Raw genomic sequence first — 27515 nt, 5'->3', positions numbered from 1 at the left:
CTTCCCTCTTATCAAAATGTTCACAGACATTGTAAAAGATCAAGGCATTGATATTAGAACTGTCCTGCACTTAAGAGAAAGAGGGAAATTTTAAAATACTGATTACTTACCTAGACTTCTGATAATAGGTAAATATGTCCCCAAAATTCCATCTTGGAGAGAAGTTGGATACTTTGTGCTATTGTGATACAGATTTTCTAACACCATTTTCTCTAGAACCTAAGAACATTTTCTGAAATCCAACTTAGGAAGAGGTTTCTCATCAGAAAGGAAAGAAGTATTTTGAAATTGGGAAAACAAAAAATCTTCTCTACATACATTAGTAACTATTGGGTCTCTGTATCTGTCTATGTATATATGTATACATATTTATGTGTGTATATGTATGTTGTAGATATGTGATATTTTTCTATCTGCAGATGGTATTGCAAAAATTAATTTGTGAAAGAGCTCTAATTGGCTCACACAATGACTTGGTAAATTAAGTATTCATGAAAATGTTCAAAATATGTATAATAGAAATTAACCTAAATGCTCTTCAGGATCACATGACCTGGGAAAATATTCAGTATTAAAGTGAGTTTAAATTTGGTAGTTTAATTGATACAGGCATGTCTGTAGAGTTATGAGCATTAAGTATAATACTTTTACTCTACCTAGATTTACTAAAAGTCAAATAAACTCATGTTATCCCTGTTACAAAACTTGTCAGCAAGAAAAATGACTTAAGATGATGGCTAACTGCTTTACTGTCTCATAAAATCTTCAAGAGTAAGTATGACAGTTAAGAACAAATGAATTAAATAAATGTGAGATCAAAGTTTTTAGCTCGACTTTTTAGCATTTATTGTTTTATGGTATGTCTACTTAAAAATAGTTACCTAAATCTCTTTGGTGACTTCCACTGTTGATTTTGCTAAATTAACTTAAATGGTAGAATTTCACTGATTTTCTAGATCATTTCCAAACAAGATCAAATACTGAGACATTAATTGCTAAAGAATTTAAAGTTTACCTACTTTTGACCTCTTAGTATAGAGGAATTAAAGATGTTTGGGTCTGTTAATAAACATGTCTTATGCCACATTGAAAAATTGCACTATGAGAAAGCTTATGTCTCTGGAAATTATAAAGTGTATTCACAAACTTGCCAACCTAAAAAATACTGGCGTAAAAGACAGTTCACAATTGCTTACATTAGCTTAACTAGAAATTAAAGGTTTCTTATGGTTAAAAATTTCTAGTATATGTGATTGAAGCTACTAGAAATAATAATGGAAATATCTCCATATGCTGGGATAGTAAGATGTGTGTTTTCAGTAAAAGAAGGTGTAAGAAATGAAAATGCATTTTGTTAGGGAAAAGAAAGTAATTTTGTCATAAAGAGAGGCTGGGAAAGAGAAAATGTAGGAAAAAATCTGAATGTGAAAACAAAGTCGTACAAGGTTTATGGAAAAGGAATCTTTGGAAAGGATTTTTGTATGGTCAGGAGTGGCAAAGACTAGAATAAATTTAATTAAGTAAAAGATTTTTAATATTAAAAGGACACTGGTGCAAAATTAGAATTTGGTTTTCTCTGTTAAAAAGACACAGTTTTCTTGAACTATTCTTCTGCTCTTGTTAAGAGATTGTAAAAGGTCTTTCTTTACCTTTTAAGTAATCTTCCTAGAAATCAAGAATTCCATGTCTTGCCAAAATAATTTCCTGTGTTTATCTGGCCTTTGATTACTAAAGTAGACCTCATATTGAACGAGCTAAGTTTTACTTAGAACTATGATACCTTATGTATTTGCCTGTGATATATGTAATTGTTTCTTTGGTTAAATAGATAACTAAGTATTGTTACACATTGACATATGGTCCTATTTAGCCACCTGTCAAAAAGCCTTTTGATATTTTTTACAAACTTCCCCAAATCAAATTCTAAATGAAATGTGTTTGTCCTGGAAGAAACCTTGGAATATTCCAGAGGATCCCTGGTACAACTCAAAATACTTGTTGAATTATGTTTTGTGCTCTGCTTTCCCTGGTAACATCCCCCGACTTCCCAACCCCAACATCTTTCGTCTTTAGCTGAAGATGGTATTAGGCTTTGGCCATTTCAGGGAGTTACTCAGTCTTTCTGGGTCTCTCCCATGCATACATGTAAATAAATTTATATTTATTTTTCTCCTCTTAATCTCTCTTTTATAAATTTAAGTATTAGACCAGCCAAAGAACATAGAAGAGAAGAAGGAGAAAATTCTCTGCCCCCACAGCCCTACGAGGTACTTCTAGTTTAAGTACTTGAAGTAGCTTGCCCTTCAAACAACGCTTTGGTAGAGAAGGGGCCTAGGATTCAGCTCCAGTTCTGACTCCCTTCCCCAGTACCTGGCAGAGATCTTGCTCTTACTCTAGGCCACACTGCCTCTTGCCCCACGCTTTTGAGAGTGACTGTAAGTCCGGAGAAAGGAAACCCTGAGGCAAAATACTAAAAACCAAAATCGGTCAAAGGGAGAAATAAAGTTTAAAACCTGTTTATTGCTTACAAAACTGCAGTCTGGCCCATCTCTCTCTCCTGCTCAAGCAGCCACAATACCCGCCCTCCCCCTCACCTCTCAGGTACAGATAAGCCCTCTGTTGCCCAGGTAATCATCCATTGATATGGAGATGAACTTCTCTACCCCTGAGGAAAGATGCAAATGCACTAAAGCCATACTTCTCTCCACCTCTGAACGCCTATTGATATGCAGATGTACCAAAACCAGGTGAGATATTCTGAAAATACTTCAATTTTATCCACAGGCCACACCTCCAGAAATCTCACCTTGCAATTTACTTGATCCATCTCTTCCGACCAATCTAGTAACATGCAATAGCAACAGCAATAAAATCTTGATAATCCTCAAGCCAGAGGATTCAGTTTATGCAGATTAAGTGAATGTACTTTACAGCACAATCTCTCACTAAGCACAAAATACATTTCTACACTTGTTTACTCATTCCTAACAATCATGCTAGATTGCTCACAAAACTTTTACCAAACATTAGACAAAGTCAAGCCTCTCTTTAAGCATTATTTTCTTGACAACAGCAACACAATCATAATTCTCAAGCCAGAGGATTCAGCCAGGTTCAAAGTCTCATGCAGATTAAGTCCAAAGCTCGTCCATTCCAGCCATCACATTGCAGCAGCAGGCAGGGGGCGCATCCAGGACACAAGGACCGTAGAAGCAAATAACTGTGATTGTCAGGGGCCAATTTGCTGTTATTACAGGAATACACAGAAGGCCAGCTTCCAGGCCTTTTCCCCAAGGTGCCAGAAGAGCCAGCCATCACCGATCCATGTGTTGAAATGTCCAAGACCACGCCCATTTTACTCCTAATTGCTGCACCCATCCTTGCAACACATGTCCAATAAAGTGGGTACCTTGACTGCTCTCAGTAACCAGCGACCGACCATAGGCCGCAGAGAGATGCTCTAGGACCTTCTTGGTGGTTTGCTGATCTGCACAACGTGCAGGGCACTCCTTCCAGGCTCAGCTGACTTCTTCAAAGGTGAAAGACAAGCCACACCGATGGGCCCACATTGTCCTTTGAGGTGTCTGTGCCATGCCATTCTGTGGCCTTTGGGTCCAGTCTCGCTCCCACCCAACAATGGGATAGGAGATTATTACCTTGGTCGGAGCTGTTCCAGGGATGGGCTCTGTAGCCAGCTAAGTGTGGTACACAGCAGCCAGTTGCTTCAAGGTGACCCAGACCTCTGCTCCTTTCCGTGGTTGTGGCCAGGCTCTGGCCAGCAGCAAGAGCAGCAGCAGTGGCAGAAGCAGTAGCCTTAGGCTCGGGCCACGGGCCAGGGTTGGCGTGGCCAGCAGCGGTGGTGGCACCTGCACGACCACACGAGTGTAGACACATGTCCCTCAGCGCGAGCGCTGCTTCTCTCCATCATTTCTAGGGGCGGCCCTCCCAAAGGTCGCACCCATTATGACACATTTCGGGTTCACAGGAATCCTGCTGACCAGACCAATTGTAAGTCCAGGGAAAGGAAATCCTGGGGCAAAATACCTAAATCTAAAAACCAAAATCGGTCAAAAGGAGAAATAAAGTTTAAAACCCGTTTATTGCTTACAAAACTGCAGTCCCACCCATCTCTCTCTCCTGCTCAAGCAGCCACAAACACCGGCCCTCCCCCTCATCTCTCAGGTACAGATAAGCTCTCTGTTGCCCAGGTAATCACCCATTGATATGGAGATGAACTTCTCCACCCCTGAGGAAAGAAGCAAATGCACTAAAACCATACTTCTCTCCACCTCTGAACACCTGTTGATATGCAGATGTACCAAAGCCAGGCGAGATATTCTGGAAATACTTCAATTTTACCTGAGTGACCAACCAATAACAGTCAGATTTGAACCAACTGTCCAAAGTGCATCAGTCCAGCCAAAGCACCTGCTATGTGGAAGCAATCAAAATGACTGATTAGTCATTTCAGATAAATTAGACTGATTAGTGTTTCAGATAAAACCTCTTCTTGGTGGTATACACTTTCGGGTTCAGTCAGAATCACGCACTGAAGAAATAAAGAGTATCACCTCCTAGAACTACTTCAGAAACTCAATGTACTCTTCATCTAAAGTGTGAAGAGTAAGCACCATGTATGCATTCAGTCAGTACATCCTAATTAACTGGCTTGCCCAAGGGTCCAGACCAAGGAGACTGAATTTTAAAACAACTACTCTTGAGGGGTTAAAAAGAAAAAAAAAAGCTAATACAATAAATTCATATTAATAGTCATTTTTGTTTACATTTGTTAAGTTCTGATTCTGTGCTAAGCATTCCAAATGTTAGCATACTTGATGCTCTCAAAAACTTTATGAAGGTGTTTTCTGTCCCTCAGTTACGTCATCTATGAGACAGGGCTATTATCATCATTTCCATTATAGCATTATTGTGAGGACTAAAAGAATTAATACATGTCAACTGCTCAGGAGGGGACCCAGCATAAAGCAGACACTCAATAAATGTCATTATTTCTTTCCTTTGGCAGATGAGAAAACTATGGCTTAGCTACAAAGCAAAGTTGCCCAGATGGCACGGTAAGAGTAAGAATGGTATTTGAGCCTCTCTGATTCTGGGAGCCATGTTGTAAATACCAGAATGCTCCGGCTCCCCTTTCCTTTCTTTCAAAAGCCAGGGAAGGGAACAAGCTTCTGGATTCCTTCCATACTATCCCCCCAAAAAGTGCACTTGGTCCTCTTAGACCTGATTACCTTTGCCTACTTAAAAATTTAGAAAGACCATTTATATAAGAAGGTGTGCAGTTTATTATCAAGAATATCAACAGGAATCAAGATAAACTTTCTGTGAAAGCCATTGACACTTTCATTAAGCACTGACCTGCCCACTGAAAAGTCCTTTGATGGATGTCTCCGGTGTGGCTCCTACAGAAGCCGCCCAATTGCCTGCGGCAGCAATGTAGTCAGGTAACCTTTGTCTGTGACATGCCCCAGGCTGGTGACTGTTAAAGCACAAACAAAAGGAAATGACTTTTTGAATGACATGGCTGTTTTGTGGATTGGCCCCACTGATAAAATCTGTCAAAACAAATCAGTTTATGTACCAACACATACTTAGAAAGATTGTATTTGGAAATTTCATGGCAGATGTGATCTCTTCTGCTTTTGCTTTTAAAGTCCTTGGTGTCATCTATCTTACGATAAGGGTGAATGCTAAGAAAGACTCGACTACAGTTCTCAATTTTTAATTACATAAGAGCACACTGGGAGTCTGCTAAAAAGCAGCTTCCTGGGCCTCAGAAGCAGAAATTCTGACTTGGTAAGTTTTGAACCAGGCCAAACATTATGTATATGTAATGTAAAAAATATTTTTTAATAGAGATGGAGGTGTCCCTGTGCCTTTGAAAAATGAGTTGAATAATATGATTGACATAATGTTTTTACATTAACAAAAAATGAATACTTAGAATATAAATTTTGCATAAATATTTTTCAAGTGAATGACTATGATACATACATTCTTATGCAGAATGTATATTCCAAGGGGCAAGCACTAGACTTCATTTTTTATTCCCAGTGCCTGGTACATGGTGAGCGCTGAATGAAGAAGGGATAAATGGTAATCTTAGGATCTTGCCTCATTTCAGTGTCCTTGGTTTGCTTTGTATTCAGTAAATAAACATTAATAGAAGGATATCATATTTGTGCAAAGAGTATAAATGAAGGTATCACTTAACTACCTACTCTTTAAATAGTCCCCAAATTACATACTCCCAGCTTGCAAACACCCTGGGTGGAAGATGGCCCATCACCCCTGCTTAGAGATGCTTCTGAGTCACCACCAATCAGTTCCACTTTACTCCCACACCGCAGCCACCCTCAGATACCAGATAGCCCCAGATGACAGAAGCAGCTAAGCCCCTTACCCCAAACTCTCTCAACATAGTTCTAGAGATTCTCCTGCAGTCCCCCTACTTGCCCTCTAACCTTCGTCCCTTTACTCCACCAGAACTTTTCGGAGTCCCAGATTGGCCCCCTCATCTGCCCTCTTGTCCTACTGCTTGTAGAGTTCAAGGTAGCACTTCAGGATAGCCTTCCTATTTAATGTTGCTTTTAATCAGCTTCACCAACTAATGAGACAGGGACTGTGGGTGTAGTCAGAGTAGGGTGAGGGCCTCTGGAAAAAGCAAGGCAGGATATTTACACTTAGAGCAACGTTAACTGAATGTAAGGAAACCCCCTACCAAAACTCTGTGTTAAACACTAAGCTCTAGAGTCATTCTTCTGTGAAATCAGTTAATATTCCCCAGATAAAGGAAAGTATCTCAGCAGAGCCCATGTTTTTATTATGCTAATCATTTATAATCATGTGTAAGATTCACTACAGCATGCTAAAAGGGACTTAGTGTCTCATCAAGGACAAACATTCTAAGACCACTTTTAACAAGTCCACACCCCTAAGCCCTTTCTCAGTTCCCCAAAATCCTCAACTGCCTATAAATCCCCTAGACAACACACCATCCCGGGCTCTCTTGTCCCCTCCTGCATGAGTCAGGAGCTCTGTCCTCTCACTGTATCTCTAAATAAAAGCCTCTTCCTGGCTCTCCTACCTTGAGTGTTTGCTAAGTTCATTCTTTGGCTCCACAAACAAGAACCCCAGCATCACTAAGGGTCTTTCCAGGCCTGGTTCCCTAGGCAGGAGTCATGTATGGTACAAACTCTGTGTTCTCAGAGCAGACTCCCTCCCCATCTTTATGCCAGGGTCACGATGAAGAAGTGGTGAGGCGATAAATTCCTGACAAGCAAACCTGCTTTCAAGTCTGTGATAAAATGCTATAGTCTCCCATTCTTTCAGCTTTTAACTTATACCTAAACAATGTCACCTAATTTTAGTAGATAGGTGTGGGGAGAAGAGGGTATCTCCTAACTAGGTACATACAAGGTTTTTTACTACCCCTTTCTTTTTCATCTGTGGCAATACTTGAGGTAAATAGTAGCATCTCCTTTTCAAATATGAGTAAACTAAATCTCAGAACATTTAGACAACCTTCCCAAAGTGACACTGTTAGTGAGATGAGGTGAATATGAATCCCATCCTGCTATGCCAGGCTGTGCTCTCTGTTCTCAAACATTCCCGCCCCCGGGGGAGGGAAGAATAAACACAGACGCCTGTGGGATGCCAGGAATAGGCACCAGAGAGACTCCCTTTCTGAAGTCTTGTATTTTAAGTATATTTTGTATTTTCACGATATATCTGTGTGAGACTGAAGGTAAAAGAAATGATTATTTCTTCAAAACTTCAAGTAAGATGACAGTCCTGGAAAATGAACCATGCTTGCTTCTAGGTTTAGTACCTCCAGCAGATTAGGGAGGAAGCCTGCCTCCAGTCTGCTGATTTAGCCTTACTATCCCAACCTAAAAATGAGTGTTGAGTTGGAACTGAAACTTCAGACCAATAAGAATCAGGAAGAGTAACTCCTCAGTATGTCCACATAAAATCCTCACTCTGGTAGACATGCCCGGCATCCAATTCAATGGGTCAGTTCATCCAGTTGTCTTTGGATGTGCCTTTTCTACTATTATACTCAAATCTTGTCCATAAAGTTGAATGAAATAAATTCTTAGAGACTGAAATTAGGAAAAAGGTTGATTTGATTCATAATGGGAGGCATATACTCCAGTGCTTCCACCTGTCCATCAGTTCTAGACTTCCAGAAGTCAAGGGGAAAAGTAGAAGAGGAAAAGTTTTAATTTAAGAAATACTTGGTAAGATATTATACCACAACAGGGAAAGCAAATGTTTCCTTTTTCTTATTTTCATAAGCAAATTCATGAGAACTATCAGGTCTCAATTTCTATGTAGAATATTATTTTTAAATGAAGGGCAATTTTTTGGTATTTTTTTTCTGCAATGAATATGAGGATGGAGCTCTTTCCAAGTTAGTGTTTTCATCTCCTTCAGATAAATACTCAGATGTACAATTACTGGACAATATGGTAGTTCTATTTTTAATTTTTTTGAGGCCCCTCCACACTATTTTCCATGTGGCTGCACCAATTTACAATCCTATTAACAATGTTTTAGGGTTCCCTTTTCTCCACATCCTCACCAGCACTTGTTATTTCTTGCCTTTTTGATAACAGCCATTCTGACAGGGCTATCTCATTATGGTTTTGATTTGTGTTTCCCTGATGACTGATGATGTTGAGCATGGTTTCATGTACCTGTTGGCCATCTGTATGTCTTCTCTGAAAAAATATTCAGATCCTCTGCCCATTTACTAAATGGAAATTTTTTTTTTTTGACTATTAAGTTGTATGAATTGAATGGCATATATTTTTATAAAATATGTTTAAAAAGTACTTGGCCTTTCATATAACATTGACTGCTTGGGCCCCATCTCCCTGCACTTATGTGCCTCCCATCACTAGTCACCCCACATTTACATCTCTCGAGGGTCGTGGCTTTGCTTTGGCTCCAGTCCTACCACTGCAAACAGCTTATCTCATAAGTTTTCTCCAGGCATATTTTTATTTAAAATGCGAAGGTAAACTTAATGCCAGCTACTCATCATGGCTGAAACCATAAATTTCATATATGGTCTTAGAGCAACAAAAGTAAAAACTTGAACTACTTTTAAATTACCATTTATTGCTAGACTTTTGGCAGAGAAAACCTCAGGAGTAACTTCCTAAGCATTTCATAGATTCTTTGAAGGATTTATCAGTTTAATTAAAATCTTCTTTGAGAATAGCCAAACAGCTTCAATCGTCACAGTGAATGATTATTATAAAATAAAGACTAACAGACCAAAACAAGCCTATGGGGTCATTATTCATAGAGCTACCATGTAATTGAGTTTTTAAAAATTCAAAGTCCATTGTCCTGTATAAACAATGCTGACCTTGGCATGTTTATTTGACCAAAATGAACTTTGATTTCATAGGCCACTTTTAGGATATCATAATTTCTTTGACACATTAATGTTCAATGTCCCAATGAGAAATTAAGAACTTTCAAAAAACATTTCTGATCACTACCCCCTAACAAATTGAAATGTCTGGGAGGGAATCCTCCCACTGCCTAATTCATATATTTTCCCATCCACCCAATAACAGAGGAATTATCCCTTTCACCTTGATAATTTATAGAGGAATCCTTCTCCCTTCCTCTATATTTTACCTACTTCCCAAAACAATCCTATGCATCTTGAAATACAGGTACAAATGCAAGGTAATCATTTAGATGTGAATTAAAGAGCAACTACTTTTTAAAAACATCGCTGGTGAAATATATTTGTAAGCGAATGCAAACATCTTCTTAGCAAATGTCCCTGGTTTGTTCTGTTGAAGCCTTTAGATGAAGAAATTGCTCAGAAATATGTGACAGGTAGTAAGTACTTCTATCACAGTGATTCTGACTTGCACTTAGATGTTTTAAACTTCAGCTCCTATGTGTTCCCTAACTTTAAATATTCCCCAGTTGGATGTGTGCTTGTTATGCTGAAAGAATCTACTCCTTCCCTGTTTCCTTTCAAAACATTTTTTGTCTGTGTCTGTATCTATGTAAACATCACATATGGATGGACAGAAGGTTATATGGAGTGGGATAGAAGATCATAGCTTTTACAATATATACTTCCCTTGTGGAACCCTAGCCTTGGAACAGCTAAACTGTGGGTGGAAACAAATACTCTGTGATCATGTGTTACATTAGCATGTGCAGTGCATAACCCATGCCTGTGATCAGAGTTTTAGGATCTCTTTCATAACCAAGGTAGAAATTTTCTGTTTCAACCTGAATCCCAAATTGAGTCGGCGTGAGTGTCATGTCAAAGATAGCTTTTCAGGAACTTAAAAATATATTCAAACCAACAGTCCTTTATCTTGTTTTTGCAGTATTTCTCTTGGCACTCTTCAGCCTGCTCCCAAAGTACCTATGTACCTAACAGGCAGCCCCAGCCACAGTCCTGTAAGTGCGATGAGTGTCAAATTGTTGGAAAAGCAGAAATTTCTGAGATATTCTGCACTAGTGGAGTTGATTTCTTTTTCTGTGTTGACCACGAAGAGTTCTGGTTCTCATGGTTTGCTACAGAGAGAACAATCATAATAGGACACTTGGTTAGATGCACTGGAGAATAAAATAAAGCCACTAATTAGTGTGTGACCTTCACCCACTCACTCAAATACATGGACTTGGTTTCTGCATGTGCAGCTAGGGTCTCTAAGGTCCCTTCTAGAGGTGAGGTTTCACATTCAAAGCTTGAAACTCCATATTCAATATATATATTCTGGAGGAATTAACTTTTCAGACATTATGTCAAGGTCTAAGAATTATGGTTTGTTTGCTATTTTAAGCATAAAGATCCCAAGTGATCTCATTTCATACCAGTGAAATGGCCAAATCAGTCCCGTCTCCACACCCAGCACACATCTGTGTGTGCACATGCACACACTCACAGAAATATGCACATGCAAACAATAAAACATAAAATTTATTTCAGTAAAAATCATGACTAGATTATAATGTATTACTGTTAAGCAGTCCAAATGTATAACAGTTTAATTAAAAATCTAAGAAGGTAGTCAATACATAATAACATAATTAGCATTCTTAAAGGAATATTAAAATTACCTATTTCTGATGATTCACAAAGAAATAACCAATTAAAAATAAAAGCTGGATGTGTTCATTGTCTTAAAGTTCAATGAGATATATATCTCTGCATTCATGTGCTTTTCTGTTGATCTATTTCAATAAAAAGTTCATTTTAAAAAAATTCAGGCTGCATCTCAATTGATGCAATTGATCAGTAATAAGATTTCTGTTCAGAGGCCAATGAAATATCAACTGCAGCACAAAATCATTAAATAAAGGACTTATGATTCTCATACTTGGATAGATATGAAAAGGCTAGAATGCAATAGAACAATGAAATTACTCACTTGCTCCTGGTAATTATGTTTCAAATGCAAAATTATGCAGAGAAATGTAGGGCATTTCTATTGAAAACATGAAAATAAAGTTGCAAAGATTTTACAAAACATCCTCATCATATACCATTTTGCAAAGTCGCTGCCATACTTTACGTTAATTAAAATAATTGTGTTTTGGGACTAACTCAAACAAGAAAAAAAATGAAAAGTTTAAAACCTTTTGGGCTGGGTCCTTGGCAAATTAAAAAGCCTCTCTGGTGGACAGCTTGTTTCCTTTAAAGGCAACTTGGAGAGGAGAAAGAAACCCATAATTAATGTTTCAGACAAAGCCTTTGGCCTCTGAAGGGCCTCTGAACTCCTATTATTATCAGTAGGGAACACAGACAGTGGATTATTATGCCCACATACTTTTGAGCCAATCTGGGAGGGCTATACAAATTAGAGGTTCCCATAAAATTACAGGTCTAGGATGTATTCAGTGTTGGTCAGACATACCCATTTCTCAGGCTCCCTTAGCCAGAAAGGTCCAGACCAGTTTGGGGACTTGAGGTCATCTCGGCAGCCCTCAGAGGAGGTGCTGCTTATTGCCCCAGCCTGTGAAGGAATCCTGCTCTTCATCCTCTCTGTGCAGAAGTGCAGAGCCATGGTTGCCTTGGGTTGTTCTCCAAAGGGAAGGAGACTTCCTGAGGTTGATCAGGCATAACACATGACTGAGCATGCACCAGCAGTGATTAATCACATCTCAAGCTTGTGTTGGGAACCAGGAGGTGAGGCTGATGGGTTTGATGACCTGAAAGTGAGTTTCCACCTGCTGAGACTTGTGGTTTGAAGTTCCTCTTTGTGGCTGGTGAAACAATCCAGAGAGATGCCCTTTGGTGACCATTTCATTTTATCTATGAACATACAGGAAGTGTAATAAGCATGCCAGGGCTTCTTTTAAGTAGAATGAGTTTGCAAGTGATGTCACAATGTAACAACTTTCACTGTGCTTTCCCTGAACAGTGAGGAGGGGCCGGTATCTATTATTATGTACAAAATAACAGATGAGAAAACGGAGGGTAAGAAAAATTGACTCAACCAAATATCACAAACCTCAAACAAAAAAACTAATTGAAGAGATGATGAATTTGCATGGAACAGAGGTACACATAGCTGCAAGTTAGAAAATTAGAGAACCTTCAATGCAGAGTCAAATAATTGAAAGTTTATGTTGAAAGTAATGGGACTCTGAATGCGATTTGATAAAGAGAGTGACATAGCAGTGTTTAATGGGACTTCATCTTATAGCTAAGAACAAGGTTGGAAGAAAGAAATTACTACCTATATAATAATAAAAACTGTCACATAATGTTTTCTGAGCATTTACTATGCTCTCAGACATTCACTATGGGCCTTGCATGTATTGCTTCCGTGTAAGCTAAAAGGGAAGTGATATTATTAGCTCCGTCCTATGAATAAAAATTCATTGGCATAGAAAGGCTTTGCAAGATCACCTATAGCCACATAGCAAAGCCTGAATTCAAAGCCACATATACAGTTTTCCAGGGGTCATGCTCTAAAATCCAGGTTGTGTTCCTACGAAGAGGAAGTGAAGTTGGCCTTGAATAGAAACCACTTTTAGTAAAGACATCATCATCACCCTCTCCTGGTCTCCTAAATGAATTTCCCACTATTATTTCTGTTTTTGTCCCTTTTATTAATTATCTATTGGTATATAAAAAATCATCTTAACTTTTAGCTGCTTAGATGACAAATACTATCTCACACAGTGCCTGAGAGTCAGGAGCCTAGAAGCCATTAAGCTGACTTGCTCTGACTCTGAGTTGTCAAGATATTGGCAAGGTCTACAATCATCTGAAGGCTTGAATGGGGTTGGGAGGTTTGCTCCCGTTTTGGTTCCCTCTCATGACTACTAGCAGGAGGCCCCAGAGGTTCTGCCAGAAGGTCTTGGTTCCTCACAACATGGCAGCTAGCTTCTTCTGGAGCAAACAGTTAAAGAGAGTCTAGTGAAAATCACATTGCCTTTTATGACCTAGCCTTAGGCATTATACACTGTCACTTCGATCATGTCCTGTTCATAAGGACTGAGTCATTAAGCTCATCCCACACTCAAGGGAAGGAGAATTAGGCTCAATTTCCTGAAGCAAGGAGTATCAAAGGATTTACAGGCACTAAAATCATTGCACTCCCCTCTTTGAGAGATTCTGTATACTGCAGTCACAATCTTTCACAAATCAATTTGTTTACATCTCTATTCTTTTTCATCTTTCATTGGTTTCTCATACACTTTAAGATAAAACTCAACATCTTTGGCTTTACTTGATTCAGCCAGTGCTCCCCACTCTCTGGTATCATCTCCCATTTTCCTCTGGCTCTCTAACCTCTGGCCATGCTCTCTTGCTTTCAGTTCCTCTGATATGCCACATTCCTTTTGGTTCAGGGCCTTTGCACATGTTGTCCCTGTAACCTGGAATGATCTTCCTTTTGCTTTCACTAACCCATTGTTCAGTTCTGAGTCCAAAGGATGCTTCTTCGGAGGAGCTTCTCTGGCCCATTACCTTCATCAGCTCCCCAGCTATGAGTTTCTGTTGTAGCCTCTTCTTTTCATCTGTGGGGCTGATCACAGTTCACAATTACTTATTCATTTGATTATTTGGTCATATTCGTTCTGTTCACCATTGAAACCTAGTGTGTGGTACCAGGTTTTGGCTGGTGTTAGTGCACAGTAAATATATCAGTACTGAAGAGGTTACTAGAAAAGCAAAAAGAATTGATAAAACAGACACTTCTGCTTTGAGACCCAAGTTAAAAGAGGTAAGCAAATACACCTTTATCTCTAATTTTAAATAAAGACAAGAAGAAAAATACACCAGAAGTGTGCATATAACAGGATATACCCATGACGGAGACTCTAGCAGGGGAAACACGATTAGAGGAAGACAAGGAAGGGACACAGGTAATCAGGACTTGGCTGCTGGGTCCCAGATTGGGCTGAATGACTGAAGAGATATAGTGCTAATCTTAACTGCACTAAACTGGAACAGCCTTGATTCTGAAATTTTGGAATATATCTGCACATCAAAGTGACTCATTATTCTAAGAAGTTTTATTCTGATGTTCTGCCCCATCATTTACCTGCAACTCCATTGCCCATAAACTGATATTAAAATGTGCACATGTGACAGTCTCTGCACTGTCACCTACAGGCCAGGACAGCACCTAAAAAGCATCACTGCCCCACTGTTATATTTTTTGTTAACATGCCAGGGGTGCAGCACATGGATTAGAGCCTTTCTAGGTTTGGGTTGTCTTTTGCAATCAGAAGGAGCATGTGGGTGAGGGTTAGAAATCTTCCAGTGCTCCTCACTGCATTGTCAAAACTTTTGCACTCATAGGCACTACAATGCCTGATTTTCAGAGGCCATTTGCAGAGCACTGCATGTGAGCGTTTGCTGGGATGTAAGTTCAGCCCCAACAATACAGCTCAGCACTTAGAGAGACAAACAAAGCTGCTGTTAAGAATACACCAAACTCAGTATTTTTCTCATATGGCTTTTCTTGCTTGAACCGCTTAAAACCTCTTCCATTGTGTCCAGCCCTGAAAGCTTCTAGTGATCTGTCTGAACCTCTCTAATTGTGTGCCTGCAGTTTATCTTATTTTTCATTAAAAAAATAGTTAATCAACACTATCATCTCAGGGGTCCACAAGGAGCATATTTATAGAGAATTTTTTGTGTTTATAAGCATCAACACAAAATCTTCAGAAATTTGCCCTGACCTCAACAAGTTATGGTTCCAAATGTGAACACTTGTTGTCACAAGTCATAGTCATTGTTAGTGATGGGCCTGCAGGGCTCTGGAGAAGGTGGTCGTTTCACTCAGCCCAGGTTAATTGAGGCAGGGGACCTTTAAGGGGACAGTCCTCCAAAAAGTCACAACCACTCCTTTTGGGTCAAAGCTGCAGGAAAGACATTCCCTTCAAAGTAAAATATTATGAAGCACCTACTGTGTGTCCAGCATGATAAATGATGTAGATATGCCAGCAGCACAGGTGGATATTCTCTTAATACCCATAAATGTACCAGGTAGATGTGAGTTTCTTATCTTACAGATGGAGTCATTGAGGTACAGAGAGACTGATGACTTGCCCAGGTCATACAAGTAAGAGATGGAGTCAAAATTAAAAAACCAAAATGTGAAACCAGGTCTACCTAATCTCAGAAGCTCTCTTCCTCTTACCAAAGGCATAGCCTCTTAGTATCAATTCCAGTTTGTACTGAGCCTCATCCCAAACGAAGCTGGTGGAGTAGTACAAAGAAGGCAGAAGACCAGCAGACCCGGGTTTGTGTTACCTGCTGTGACAGTTTCTCCATGGGATTAGGCTGGCTGCCGTGCTGGAGAAAGACTTTGAGCACAACTTACACACCAAGCAACCAATATGTCAAGAACTAAGAAGAAATAATGTTCCACAAGGGTAAGCACAGCAGGAAGAAAACCGAATTAATTTCAATCGCTGCCAGAGGAAAAAAAAAGAAAGACATTCCAGCAACTGATATCAAGTGCCAACCATTATGAGACAGAGCATAAGAGCAAGTGACTTCAAGTTAAACCTGACCAGACTGACTAACAGAAACCATCAAGTCACTGCCTGCCAAGCGCCACTGCCTGAGAGGCTCTGGGACGTTTGTCAGCAAACCTCAGTTCCACTCAGCCCAAGCATTTCACAACACCTGAAAAGAGAGAACAGACTGTGTGACTATTTTAAATACATAACTACTGTTTTAATTACTGCTCATAAAGGTGGTTGATTTACACCTGCTTCTCGGTCTTTTCCTCCTGATCACACAAAAGGTACGTAATAAGTGTTGAAGCGAGGAAGGAATGAAGCCCAGAAAGGCAGACACAGCGCAATGGTTCACTCTGTGCTGCTTCCTAAGGCCAAATGAAGTGCCCTGCACTGGGATGGGAGAGCACAACAGACACCAGAAAGGTGTAAAGTGAGATGTAAAATGAATGGGTGTCTGACTAACCAACACTCACCAAAAGGTTGACAGGATAGAAACCATTCCTCAAATATTTCTTGCTAACTTGAGGTTTGGCTTTTTACACTGTCTCGGTATTAATCAAATAAAAGAATTCTGTGAGTTAGTCATTACCATAAACCATCTCCCTAATAATTAAAAGAATTGGCATAAGAGTTATTTATGTCAGGAGTCAAAATAAACTCTCCTGTCATATTCAATATACTGTTTGTGTGTTAGAAGACCATGTACAAATACCTGACCTGAATCTCATTCTGAGACAAGATCCTGGAGGCAAGTTAGTGTAGAGAAAAATGGCAAAGTCTGATTAGCGTAAGTGTTATTTTAAGGAGTCTAAATCCATTGAAGTTTGTTTTGAATGTGAATTTGCCTTAGACAAGACCCAAATTGTGATCTTCAGCCAAGTTGGCAACCTACAGCCCAAGGGCCAAATGCAGCCTCCTTCACCTGTTTTTATAAATAAAACGTTATTGGAGCCCAATGACATCCATTTGTGTATGTGGTATCTATGACTGTTTTCAAGTACAAGGTCAGAGTTGAGTAGCTTTGAGAGAGATCAGCAACTCTGAGTGTATTTTCTATTTAAAGCTTCACAGAAAACAATTGTCCACTCCTGTGCTTAGCTATGCCCAATTCTCTTTCAAATACTATCACATAAACAATCAAATGCAATGCTTAGTAAGATAGTATTACGAGTAAACTAGTATACTCACCTCTCATTGAGTAACCTCGGCAGAAACCTCCCCAGGAACATCCACTAACACGGCTAGCTGCTTGCACAGCCCAAAATTGTGGGGTCACGGTCAACACCACAAACTTTCAAGCAGCAAATGTGGACTCATGACCCCTCTCCAATGGCTCTCTTCTCAGTATGTTAGATACTGTAGGACCTTTGAAGCCCAGATCATGCTATGATACATCTGACATTCTGCCTAGATAAAACAGACTTGTAAGAAGCTAACACCCATAAGATTTAAGCTTTGAAATTAGCCTTGACAACTTATTCGAGTCCCTTTGGCTTAAAAGGAAAAAAAAGCCAAAAATTAATGTTTCTGGTTTGGCAGGGATTCCTTGCTTACAGTTAGAGGAAGGCATTCCTACTTAAATTCTTTTAGTTATCAGGAAAAGTATACAAAATACATCAAGAGTTCATCGTAATATCAAGAGAACATACAAACATGTTTGCACTAATCTGTCGATAAAGATCCCAGAACTGAGAGGAAGGGGACAAAAAAAACAGGCATATTAAGATCCATCGGTGATCACTGTGCAGACTTCTGCCCTAGTGCAGTGTGCACATCTGCATTTACAGCCCTAGAATTGCATTTTGAATGATACCTTCATTACTAGAAACTGATTAGGCCTAAGCAGATATGACCAGTACTTCATTTGATGTTTGTTTATGCCATAAACATATTTCTCTATACTATTTTGATTGCACATTTGTGAGAAGATAGGGCTCTTGCTAGTTCTCTCAGAGAAAAGAAACAGGCATTTAAAACTCAACAAGTTTCCTGGCAGTAAGTATTCTACCAGGGTTCATGACATTTCCATGAAGCTGTCTATAACACATCACCTAGCAACCTCTTTGACACACTATCTTCACCAAAGCATCCCAAAGGCAGTCAGAGGTGAGTGCTCTGGAGTCTAATTAACCTGAAAGTGTCAAGTTTTCAAAGTCACTCCAGCCTGACGATTCCAGGATATTTCATCTGCTCATTAATTCAACAAATATTATCAAGTTTAAGGCAATGTTAAGGATACAAAAATGAGTAAGAACAGGTCTTTGCCTTCAAGCACCTTAAAATATCCCTGAGTCATAAGAGAGTGCTAGTTTGAGCTGTAAGTGGCCTGGAAAATCCCTAGCAAAAATTATTCAGAGCTTTTCTGTGGTATTTAAATCTAGCCTATCAGAAAATCATTTCCTAGGTGAAAAGGATTTTTCTGAAAGAAATTTTATGCTGCCTTAAAATGGTTATAGTTTTTCTTAACCCCACTTCCTGTTCTACTCAAGTTTTAAAATTTCACACAATAAATATCTTACTGATTTCAAGCAATTCAGTCTATTTAATGCAAGAGTATAATACTACTTTAAAAAGAACATGGAGCTTTGAATAGCCTTTGATAATTGTGAAAGATCAAAGCTTTTAAAAATAGTAATGTTGTATCCATTGTGTTATATAAAGAATGAAGGGAAAAGCAAAAATCCATAGTCCCTAAATGCAATTAGATCCTGGAACAGAAAAAGGACATTAGTGAAATAACTAGGAAAATACAAATGAAGTCTGTGGTTTAGTTAATAGTACTGTACCAACATTAATTTCTTAGTTTTCACAAATGTACCAGGGTTATGTAAAATGTTAACATTAGGGGACACTGGATGGCAGAGCACATGGAAACTCTTTATATTCTATTTTTGGAGTTCATCTATAAATCAAAAATCAGTTTAAAACAAAACTACTAAAAAATTCATGTCCCAAGTCATTGTTCAAAGCTATTTAGCTTTTCATATCTTAGTACATATGCAAGAAAACTCAGACAAGAGCATCTAAAATTGGTCAGATAGATATCAGGACTTATGTTTTCCTAAGTGAGAGCATGAAAGTACATAGGCTTCCAGTGCCTCTTTCAAATGGGAAGTGTACTACCCTGCTATTAGATTTAGAGAAAAAAAAGTATGAAATTGTCTATGAAACTAGAGCTAGAGGGATCCTGAAGTTTCTTCCAGTGCTTCTATCCACAATACATCCCTATGGCTGAAAGTTAGCATGCACTGCAGAAGGTGTGGAGGTTTGCCCAAAGTGATACACCTACAGATAGAAACTATCTTCAGAGTCTTAGGTGCACCCTCAAAATTCATGTGATACATTATGTTTTATATTATTTACTTATTTAAGTGTTTTCCCAAAGTTCTTATAAAATTGACATTCAAAAAAAACAACCAAGTATGGATACTCTTATTACTTAAAAAATATTTGTTGATTATATCATGTTGGTCCAAGGGTATGATTTAATCTTTGACACAACACTGTGAAATTTGGTGAGGGGTAGGAGGAGAGAGAGAGTGAGAGAGAAAGAGGTGGGCTGTCATCTAAGAACCAAAGAACTCCTAGCCTAATAGAGATCTTGGGCAAATTGTATTGAGTCTATCAACTGAGTGAAGACCAACTGCTACTGCTTGGTGGGTGGGGGGGTAGGGGAGGTCTCTCACATGTGCAATGCTTCTCTCACTTTTCCAGCCACAGATCCTTCCAACAGGGAAACGTTCCCCTGAGACAGTTCCTGGGGAATTTCTCTTTTAATGTTGCCTGCCTTTTTGTTTTATCATCTACTTCTTTTCCCCATATGGAGCAGAGCCTCTTTCAATATACAAAATTCAGTAAATTTATCAGTCCAGGTGGTTGGCATTCACTTTAAGGTGCCTATACTCTCAGCTCATTATGCTGATGAGATGGTTATAGTGGGCTCTGAAACACTGAGAGTGTGTGCCCCCACCGCCAGTCCCACTTTGTCACTTCTAGGAAGCACGAGGTGAAGTGAACTCAGATTGACTTCAGTCAATAAAGATCAGACTGTAACTCTGATTTGAGCAATTCCATCCCAAAATTCCATTTGTATAATTAAAGGCAGGCCATTATTTAGATAATCCACCATTTTATGGATTGGATTAATTTAAGGTCTTGACCTGGCATTTATTACTCAGTGATTACAATGATTACTCAGATACCATTTGTGTAATCATTCAGGAAGTGCAAGGTTTTCCTGTTTTTTCTTTAATTCCAATTGATGACCAAAATTAGTATGGTAAAGCCTGTTCTACCAATTCATTAGAACTGCAATACAATGTCCATTGATATAAATTGTAATTAGTCTGATGAACTAAAAATCATAAATATTTATTTCACATCTATGTTGTAAAAATTGAAACAGGAAATCTAACTCCCTGTTTCAGGTTTATGGTTAATTTTGTAAACACCGCTCTAAAAAGCACGTTTTTTTGTTTGTTTGTTTCTCATTAGGGAGGCAATAAAAAAAATCAAGTCAGCCTGTCTGAAAACATACACACACACACACACACACACACACACACACACGTACACTCTCTAATAACTCTGACCAACTCTACCAGCTCCTGGACAGTTCTAGAAATGAAACTCTAATCGTCAGATCTCAAACTTCCAAGAAACTTTATACACATGCATTCAGTAGGGGCATGTTAATAAAAGACATGAAACAGGAGTTGGTAACATGGTGCTACAACATTTTAGAATTGTCATATATCTCTTATTCTGTCACAAGGTAAGAGTGTTTTCTCTATTTTTTCACTGATGCCCTTTTGAATTAATTTCTAAACATCTTTTAGAAATTGGAAAACGTGTTTACCAAGTCTATAATTTACTCATTTTCATGGATTATAAGTTTAAACCAAGCATTGTCTTTCCAACATGATATTATTTTAATCCTAACACATAGTTGAAAGGAAATTGCTAGATTTATGTATCCCCAGTATCCATGGAATATTAATGCATTGGATTTTCTTCTCTGTATTTCTCTTGAGTTCTTAGGAAAAGCACTATGAATTATTTTTTAACTAAGGCGTCATTGATAATCTTATGAAAGTTTCACATGAACAACATTGTGGTTTCAACATTCACCCATATTATGAATCAGCATAGTAAGATGCTATAGATCACTTGTTTTCTCTGTGCTCTATTGCCTTCCCTGTGACCTACCTATACTGTGATAAGCACTCTGAATTTTTATCAGACCACATCATATAGGAGGTATGAAAAATTTTTAACGTTTTATACTATTTTGTAGAGTTCATACTTTTGCCTGGTATAATATCTGAAATTATGTTTGGAAGGTATAAACTCAAGAAAAATATCTCTCACATTGATTTTTAATAGTCACCCACAAAGGGTAACAGTGTACCTTCTGGAATCTGAAGGTGGGAAGAATCATCCCAGTGACAGAAATTAAAGTTAAGCCATAAGACATCAACCTTGATTTTGTAATCCAGATGTTCTCCTGTCTGCCACCCTAATATCCTTGATTGTATTAATCAGGATTCTCCAGAAAACACAGAACATTATATATAAATAATGGAGGATAGAAAATAAATAAATGCCCACATGAATATGGACTCTAAGAAGTCCAAGCTTCTTCGACTGGAGAAGACTTAGACTTAGCAGGTTGGAGACCCAGTGAACCAGGAGAGCTGAAGACAGAAGTGGATGTCCCAGCTCAAAGGCAGCCAAGAAAGAGAATGAATTCTCCCTTACACTGCTTTTAGTTCTGTTCAGGCCTTCAACAGGTTAGATGAGGTCCACCCAACACTGGGGAGAGCAATTTGCTTCACCCAGTCTAGGGATTCAAATGTTAATTTCATCCAGAAATATCTTCACAGATAGACTCAAAATAATGTTTAACCAAGTGTGTGGGTACCCCATGGCCTAATCAAGTTGACATAAAATTAACCATCACATTAATCCAATCATGATAGAATGTTGGTTTTCAGATAGCTTACAAGCCATTTTGTATACAACCACAGAAGAGTTCTAATGGGAGACCATTTATGTGTCAAACTGTAGCACCTGTCTTTTCTATTGTGTAGCATACTTTCCTTCTCTCATCCTCTGATTCCTTGGAAAATACTTCCTCCTTTCTGTATGTTTCTGATGGATATCATTTATGCTTCAGAAATGATTAATCCCAGTATTTCATTCCCTTGGACACACTGAGTAGAAAGAGATAAGCACATGATGCAAGAGGACAATGAGAGTCTTACCTGGGATTGACATACAGCTTTAGGGAAGAGTGCTTTCTTTCTACTCGTCAAACTTGGATGGTGTGAAGTTGTGGTTGCAAGTGGCCATGTTCTCTGGCCACATGGAGGAAGCAGTCTGTAACAAAAAGTGCAGAGACATTCATTCAGGAGAAAAAGAGACAAACAGAAACATGACATGGAGGGTAAAAGAGACTATTAAAGAGAAGATCTGAAATATTAGATCCAGGTGTGCCTAAAGGCATCATTCCTGGACTTTCTGGTTAAGGGAGCCAACAATTTTTTGTTGTTTAAATTCATTTGAATTGTAACCAAGAGAGCTCTGACTAATATGAACTATGCTTCTATGTTAAATAAACATTCTTTTTATTGATGGTTCTATTTATATACTGAAGAGTATCTATAGTATGGGTAGATTGGCCTTGTTGATCAAGTGTATAGCTTTGGGGAGGAATCACTTTACAGCCATGGGAGAAGATTAGGACAGTTGGCCTCCCAGCTGAACTGATCATGGAGAATAGTGGGAAAATAAAAGTGTTACAGCCAGATGACCCTTCTGAGAGTAAGTTAATAAGGTCATAAGAAGGTTAAGTTTGTAACTAACATCACCCTATTGCAGGCATTTAAGAGCCATAAGTCAACGGCTACTACCTTCAAACTACAAGGGGAATGATACAGGGTCATTGCATACCAAGAACCTAGAACACAAAATACTAACTAGATTTCCAGTAACACCTTTCCATACAAATGGTCTAAAAGAGCAACACAGATCTTGTGCTAGGTGTAATGAAAAATAAAATACAAAATGTGGTTGAGGGCAAACACACCCTAGAGCACGGCTAAGATCCCCTACAAACTTTGACCTGCACAGATCTCTTTGAAATCAGCCCATCTCTGATTCCATATATACTATATGAGGGTTGAGGCTGCACATTTGGTAAGCAAAACTATTATGATAGTTCTTTTTCTAATTAAGAAAGAAATGGGGTTCCAAAAGGCATAGAATAGCATCTGGGTCCCAGAAATGAAGTATTGCCTCCTGCCTCCTATCCTACGTTCCCTGAAATGTAGTGTGGCTTTCCATAATTGCACACCTTTTTCAATGTCCTAATATTACATCACATAACAGTGTCCTGTGAAAGAAGGATGGGTTGCATTGTACTTGTTAGAAATTTGATAGAACAACAAATCAGGAAAGACATACAAATAACTGTATAATCTGGGGGGTAGGTGGATATATGCTATTTTTACACAGTACAAGAACTGAAAAATCAAGATAGAAATTTAAAATAAAGGAAAATGAGGTGCCTCTCAGCAGTGACAAATGGCTCACTACATATTGTGCCTTCTCTCATCCTTTTTAAGTTATTCTATGTCTCTGCCTAGAAGAACCCTGTGTACCTGTACTCAGTAAATCGAAACTTTTCTTCTAGCCAATCCTAGACAATATAATATATTGATATAAAAAGTGACATTATTAAAAGTCAGAGTTTGCCTCCAAATTTTTTTGCTGTGACTTGTGTATTTTCTTGGATCCTCTGGATCCACCAAATAACTAACCAAAACACTAAGTCTCTCAGCCATGTCTTTCAAATGGTACTAGTAAAATGAGCAACAGTAATCCCAACCTCTGTATGTTCCATAGAGCCCACCCGCCATATACAGGTAGATGCCATGCTGCACAACTGCCTTATCCCAGTAGCTCTTCATACACAGTGCAGAGCTATCCTACCTACCATGCACTGTAGTGTGGCCTTCCTTTATAGTACACCTCATTCAGCTTCTTAATATCACATCACACAACACAGGGAAGTGTGATTCATGAAGTCACTCATTCCAGTGAGGTATCTCAGCAAAACCATAGGCTCCTACCAATCCGTGTAATCTATAAAAGCAGACTGTGACTTTGAAGGAATGGTTTTCTTGGAGTCTCTGTAAGTGATTTTAGGAGAGGTTCCTCCTAAAAACAGGTAGGTTTAGCTCCAAAAGATTTTGTCTTCCTTTTTGTAAATTTACTCAGGATTTTCATGTGGAAATAATCCGTACAGATTTAATGTTCTCAGCATTTATTCATGTTTGTGGATTTCCTTCCAACTCCCACACACATTTTCCACATCCTGCTTCTCTTGAAAAGTGGAATAGTCTAGGTCTGCTCAGCATAGACTATAATGGAATAATTGTTTCACAGCTCCTGTAAATTTTGCTTTTAAGTGGGTCCTCCTCCAGACCCTGTCCTTCAACCATGGAGTGCTTTGTGGTCTCCTGTGGTCCACTCAGACTCCAAGATTCTTCTTAACCTCCTTTCATTTGGCCAGGTGCCTAGCCTGTGACGCTTACCATGTATGGTTCCTCTTTCTCTTTTCTTGTACTCTCCAGTTGTTCTTTATGCTGTATGTTCTGATCATTTGTCAGCTCATCATCCTTGGCTGAATTCTAATCCTCTTCAAAGTGAAACTAATGAATGTGTTCTTTCTTTCTTATCAGCTGAGGTAAGTTATTTTTTCCTTAACATCATGTGTTCTAAAACAATAGCTACTTCAGAAACCCCAAAGGGATACAGGTCAAAGCCTAAGCCACATACACACACACACACAGACACACACACACACACACACACACACACATGCACACAAAGCCATAAACACTGCTATAAACAGCAAGGCAAGGTCAAAAGGCTGACCCTCTCCTATTCAAACACTTCATTTTTCTCCCTATTTTCTCCATATATTGAATCTAACTTGTTTTCCCTCAAAAGGCTGTACAGTTCTTCACACTTAATGGAATTTACTTTTAAGGTATTGACATCAATAGAACCAAACACTGTAAATCCTGATAGTTTTGCACATTTTTTCATTTAATATTCATATCCACCAAAGTAGATCCTAAATATTCATTTGTTCACCAAAATATGCACTGAAAACTCCTGATATGCTGGAGGAAGGGACAGTGATAAGGCCAACAATTTGGGATGCTCTGTGGAAATTGGCTTATAGGGCAAAAAAGGGTATATCGATTGAATAGTTAAGAGCTGTCAAGGTGTAGGTGTGAAGAGATTGTGGTGTGGATGGTACAGGTACTGGCAGCAGTGGTGGAAGAGAGGCTGTACAGTCTTGAAGTGTACTTAGAATTTAAAATCAATAGTCTATGTTGATGGACTGGATTTGGAGTTTAGGCAGGATATAATTTCCAAAGTGTAAGGTGTCCTATGTTTCTGTTGTCTTACCTGGATGGATGAAAGTGCAGTTCATGAAGTCATGAAATAGAACATTTAAGGGAAGTAGATCATGAATTGTTTTCAGACAGGTTGAGTTTGAGGTTCACCTGAATTATCCCAAAGGAAATGTCATATTGGCAGTTTGATACACAGGCCTGGAAGTCAGAGGAATGGTCTGTACTGGAAATACTAACATGGGAGTTGTCAGTGTACAGCTGTTAGCAACATGAAAATAATTGTGATCTGGTGTGAAGCTATGGAATGATAAGAGTCCATAGAAAAGTTCTTTCAGGAGGAGAAACTATCAAAAGAGTCTAAGAAGCTATGGCCATTGAGCTAGAAGGCATTCATGGAGATTACAATCAAACAGATAATGAGACAGATGTTATAAATATAAAAGAAATAAACTGTGGCTCATGGCACTTTGAAGTCACGTAAGAGCTTTTTGTATTTATGTATGTGGACTTAAAAGCTGTTTTTCTGTGACATAGGTGTCAGAAATCTAGAAGGGAGAGATGAAGAGCAGAGTATACAGATGAATTCAGCGGAGTGCCAGGTGACACCAAGTGCTGTACAGGCATCACCTTACCTAATATTCACAGTATCTAACTCTCACAGACGAGGAATCTAAAGATGAGAAATAAAACATGACCTGCCCAAGCTTATGCAATTCTGGAAGGCAGCAGAGCTAAAACTCGATGTTAAACATATTTAATTGAGTTTTGTTGCTGCTGCTCTTTTTTTTAGATGAAAGATGAAATACTTCCTTTTCTTTCTCCAGGTTTCAATAAAACTTTATTTCAAAAGAATGGGCAGCTGGTCAGATTTGGTGAAATGCTTCTTTTTAAAAGTGGAAGTGGAATAAATTTTCAAGTCACTTTTAAAATATTCAAAACAAAGAAATAAAACACTGAAGTCTGTATTTTAAAGTGTTCTGTTTCATTTTGATAGCACATGAACAGATTTTAAAATGGTTATTATTAAAGTACTTGCACCCTGCCCCATCCTCACCCTATTTCTAGTCTACAGAGCACTCACTTTGAACCCTTTCAGTTGTGTGGTTGCTCTTGGTTACATTGTATTTATTTTCATATTTCTAAATAAGCTTATGCTACTGGTTCTGAATTAATAAGTTCTGGATACTAACTATGCACTTGCTGTTATGGTGGTGTGGAGAAAACGGAAATTGCTGACCAGGATTCCTGCCTGGCTTTATTAACATCCATTGTGTCTATATATATATAAAAGAGCCTATTTGCACATCTGTGAGATGTTTACTGGGGAAAGTCATGGTAGTACCAGCCTAGAAGAGGGTTGAAGAGGAAACACCCACTCCTACCTCTCCTCAGTTCCGGGTACATAACTGATCTGAAGTCCACCAGTCACCAGAGACCAGCCCAGAGTTCCTCCTCGTGCTAGAGGCAGGGAAGTAGAGAGCCGGGACAGGGAATGGAGAGAGGTGTGAGCATAGGTGCAGAGAGCTTGGAGAGCAGAGAAGGGAAGTTCCCCTAGAAGGAGAACTAGGAGAGAACGGCAGCTGTCAGAGGGAAGCCATGGAGCCCTGGTGCCAGGAGAAGATTAAACCTATGCTGAAGGGCAGGAGGGAGCAACGCCACAGTCAGAACAGACTGAGACCTCCTGCCGTGAGACTAAATGTGGTACCACTCTTAAAAACTCCAACTTCTTGCCCTTGCCGTCATTTAGTCTGATTCATTTCATATGGAACTTGCCCCAGGCAAGGAAACCCCTTCTCCTGGAGCAACAGGTAAATATAGTCTAATTGTGCATGCCCACTCCCCTTCTCTTTCTAGCCAGTATAATTATATCCTGACATTGATTATAGGAAATCCTGTTCTGCTTTAATGTAACTTTGTAAATATTGTTTTCATTAGAGACAGATGTTGTATTACGTTTATATTATCTCTTGAGTTAATAATTGCCTTATTTCAACTTGCACGCTTTTTAATAAAACTATTTTTAATGTCTTTTCAAAAATTTTTATGAAGTGTCATTGACATAATACATTAGTTTCCGGTGTA

The sequence above is a fragment of the Manis pentadactyla genome, chromosome 7 (assembly GCF_030020395.1).
Source record: "Manis pentadactyla isolate mManPen7 chromosome 7, mManPen7.hap1, whole genome shotgun sequence".
Taxonomy (NCBI): domain Eukaryota; kingdom Metazoa; phylum Chordata; class Mammalia; order Pholidota; family Manidae; genus Manis; species Manis pentadactyla.
The sequence above is the reverse complement of the archived record's forward strand: the minus strand, read 5'-3'. Positions refer to the sequence as shown.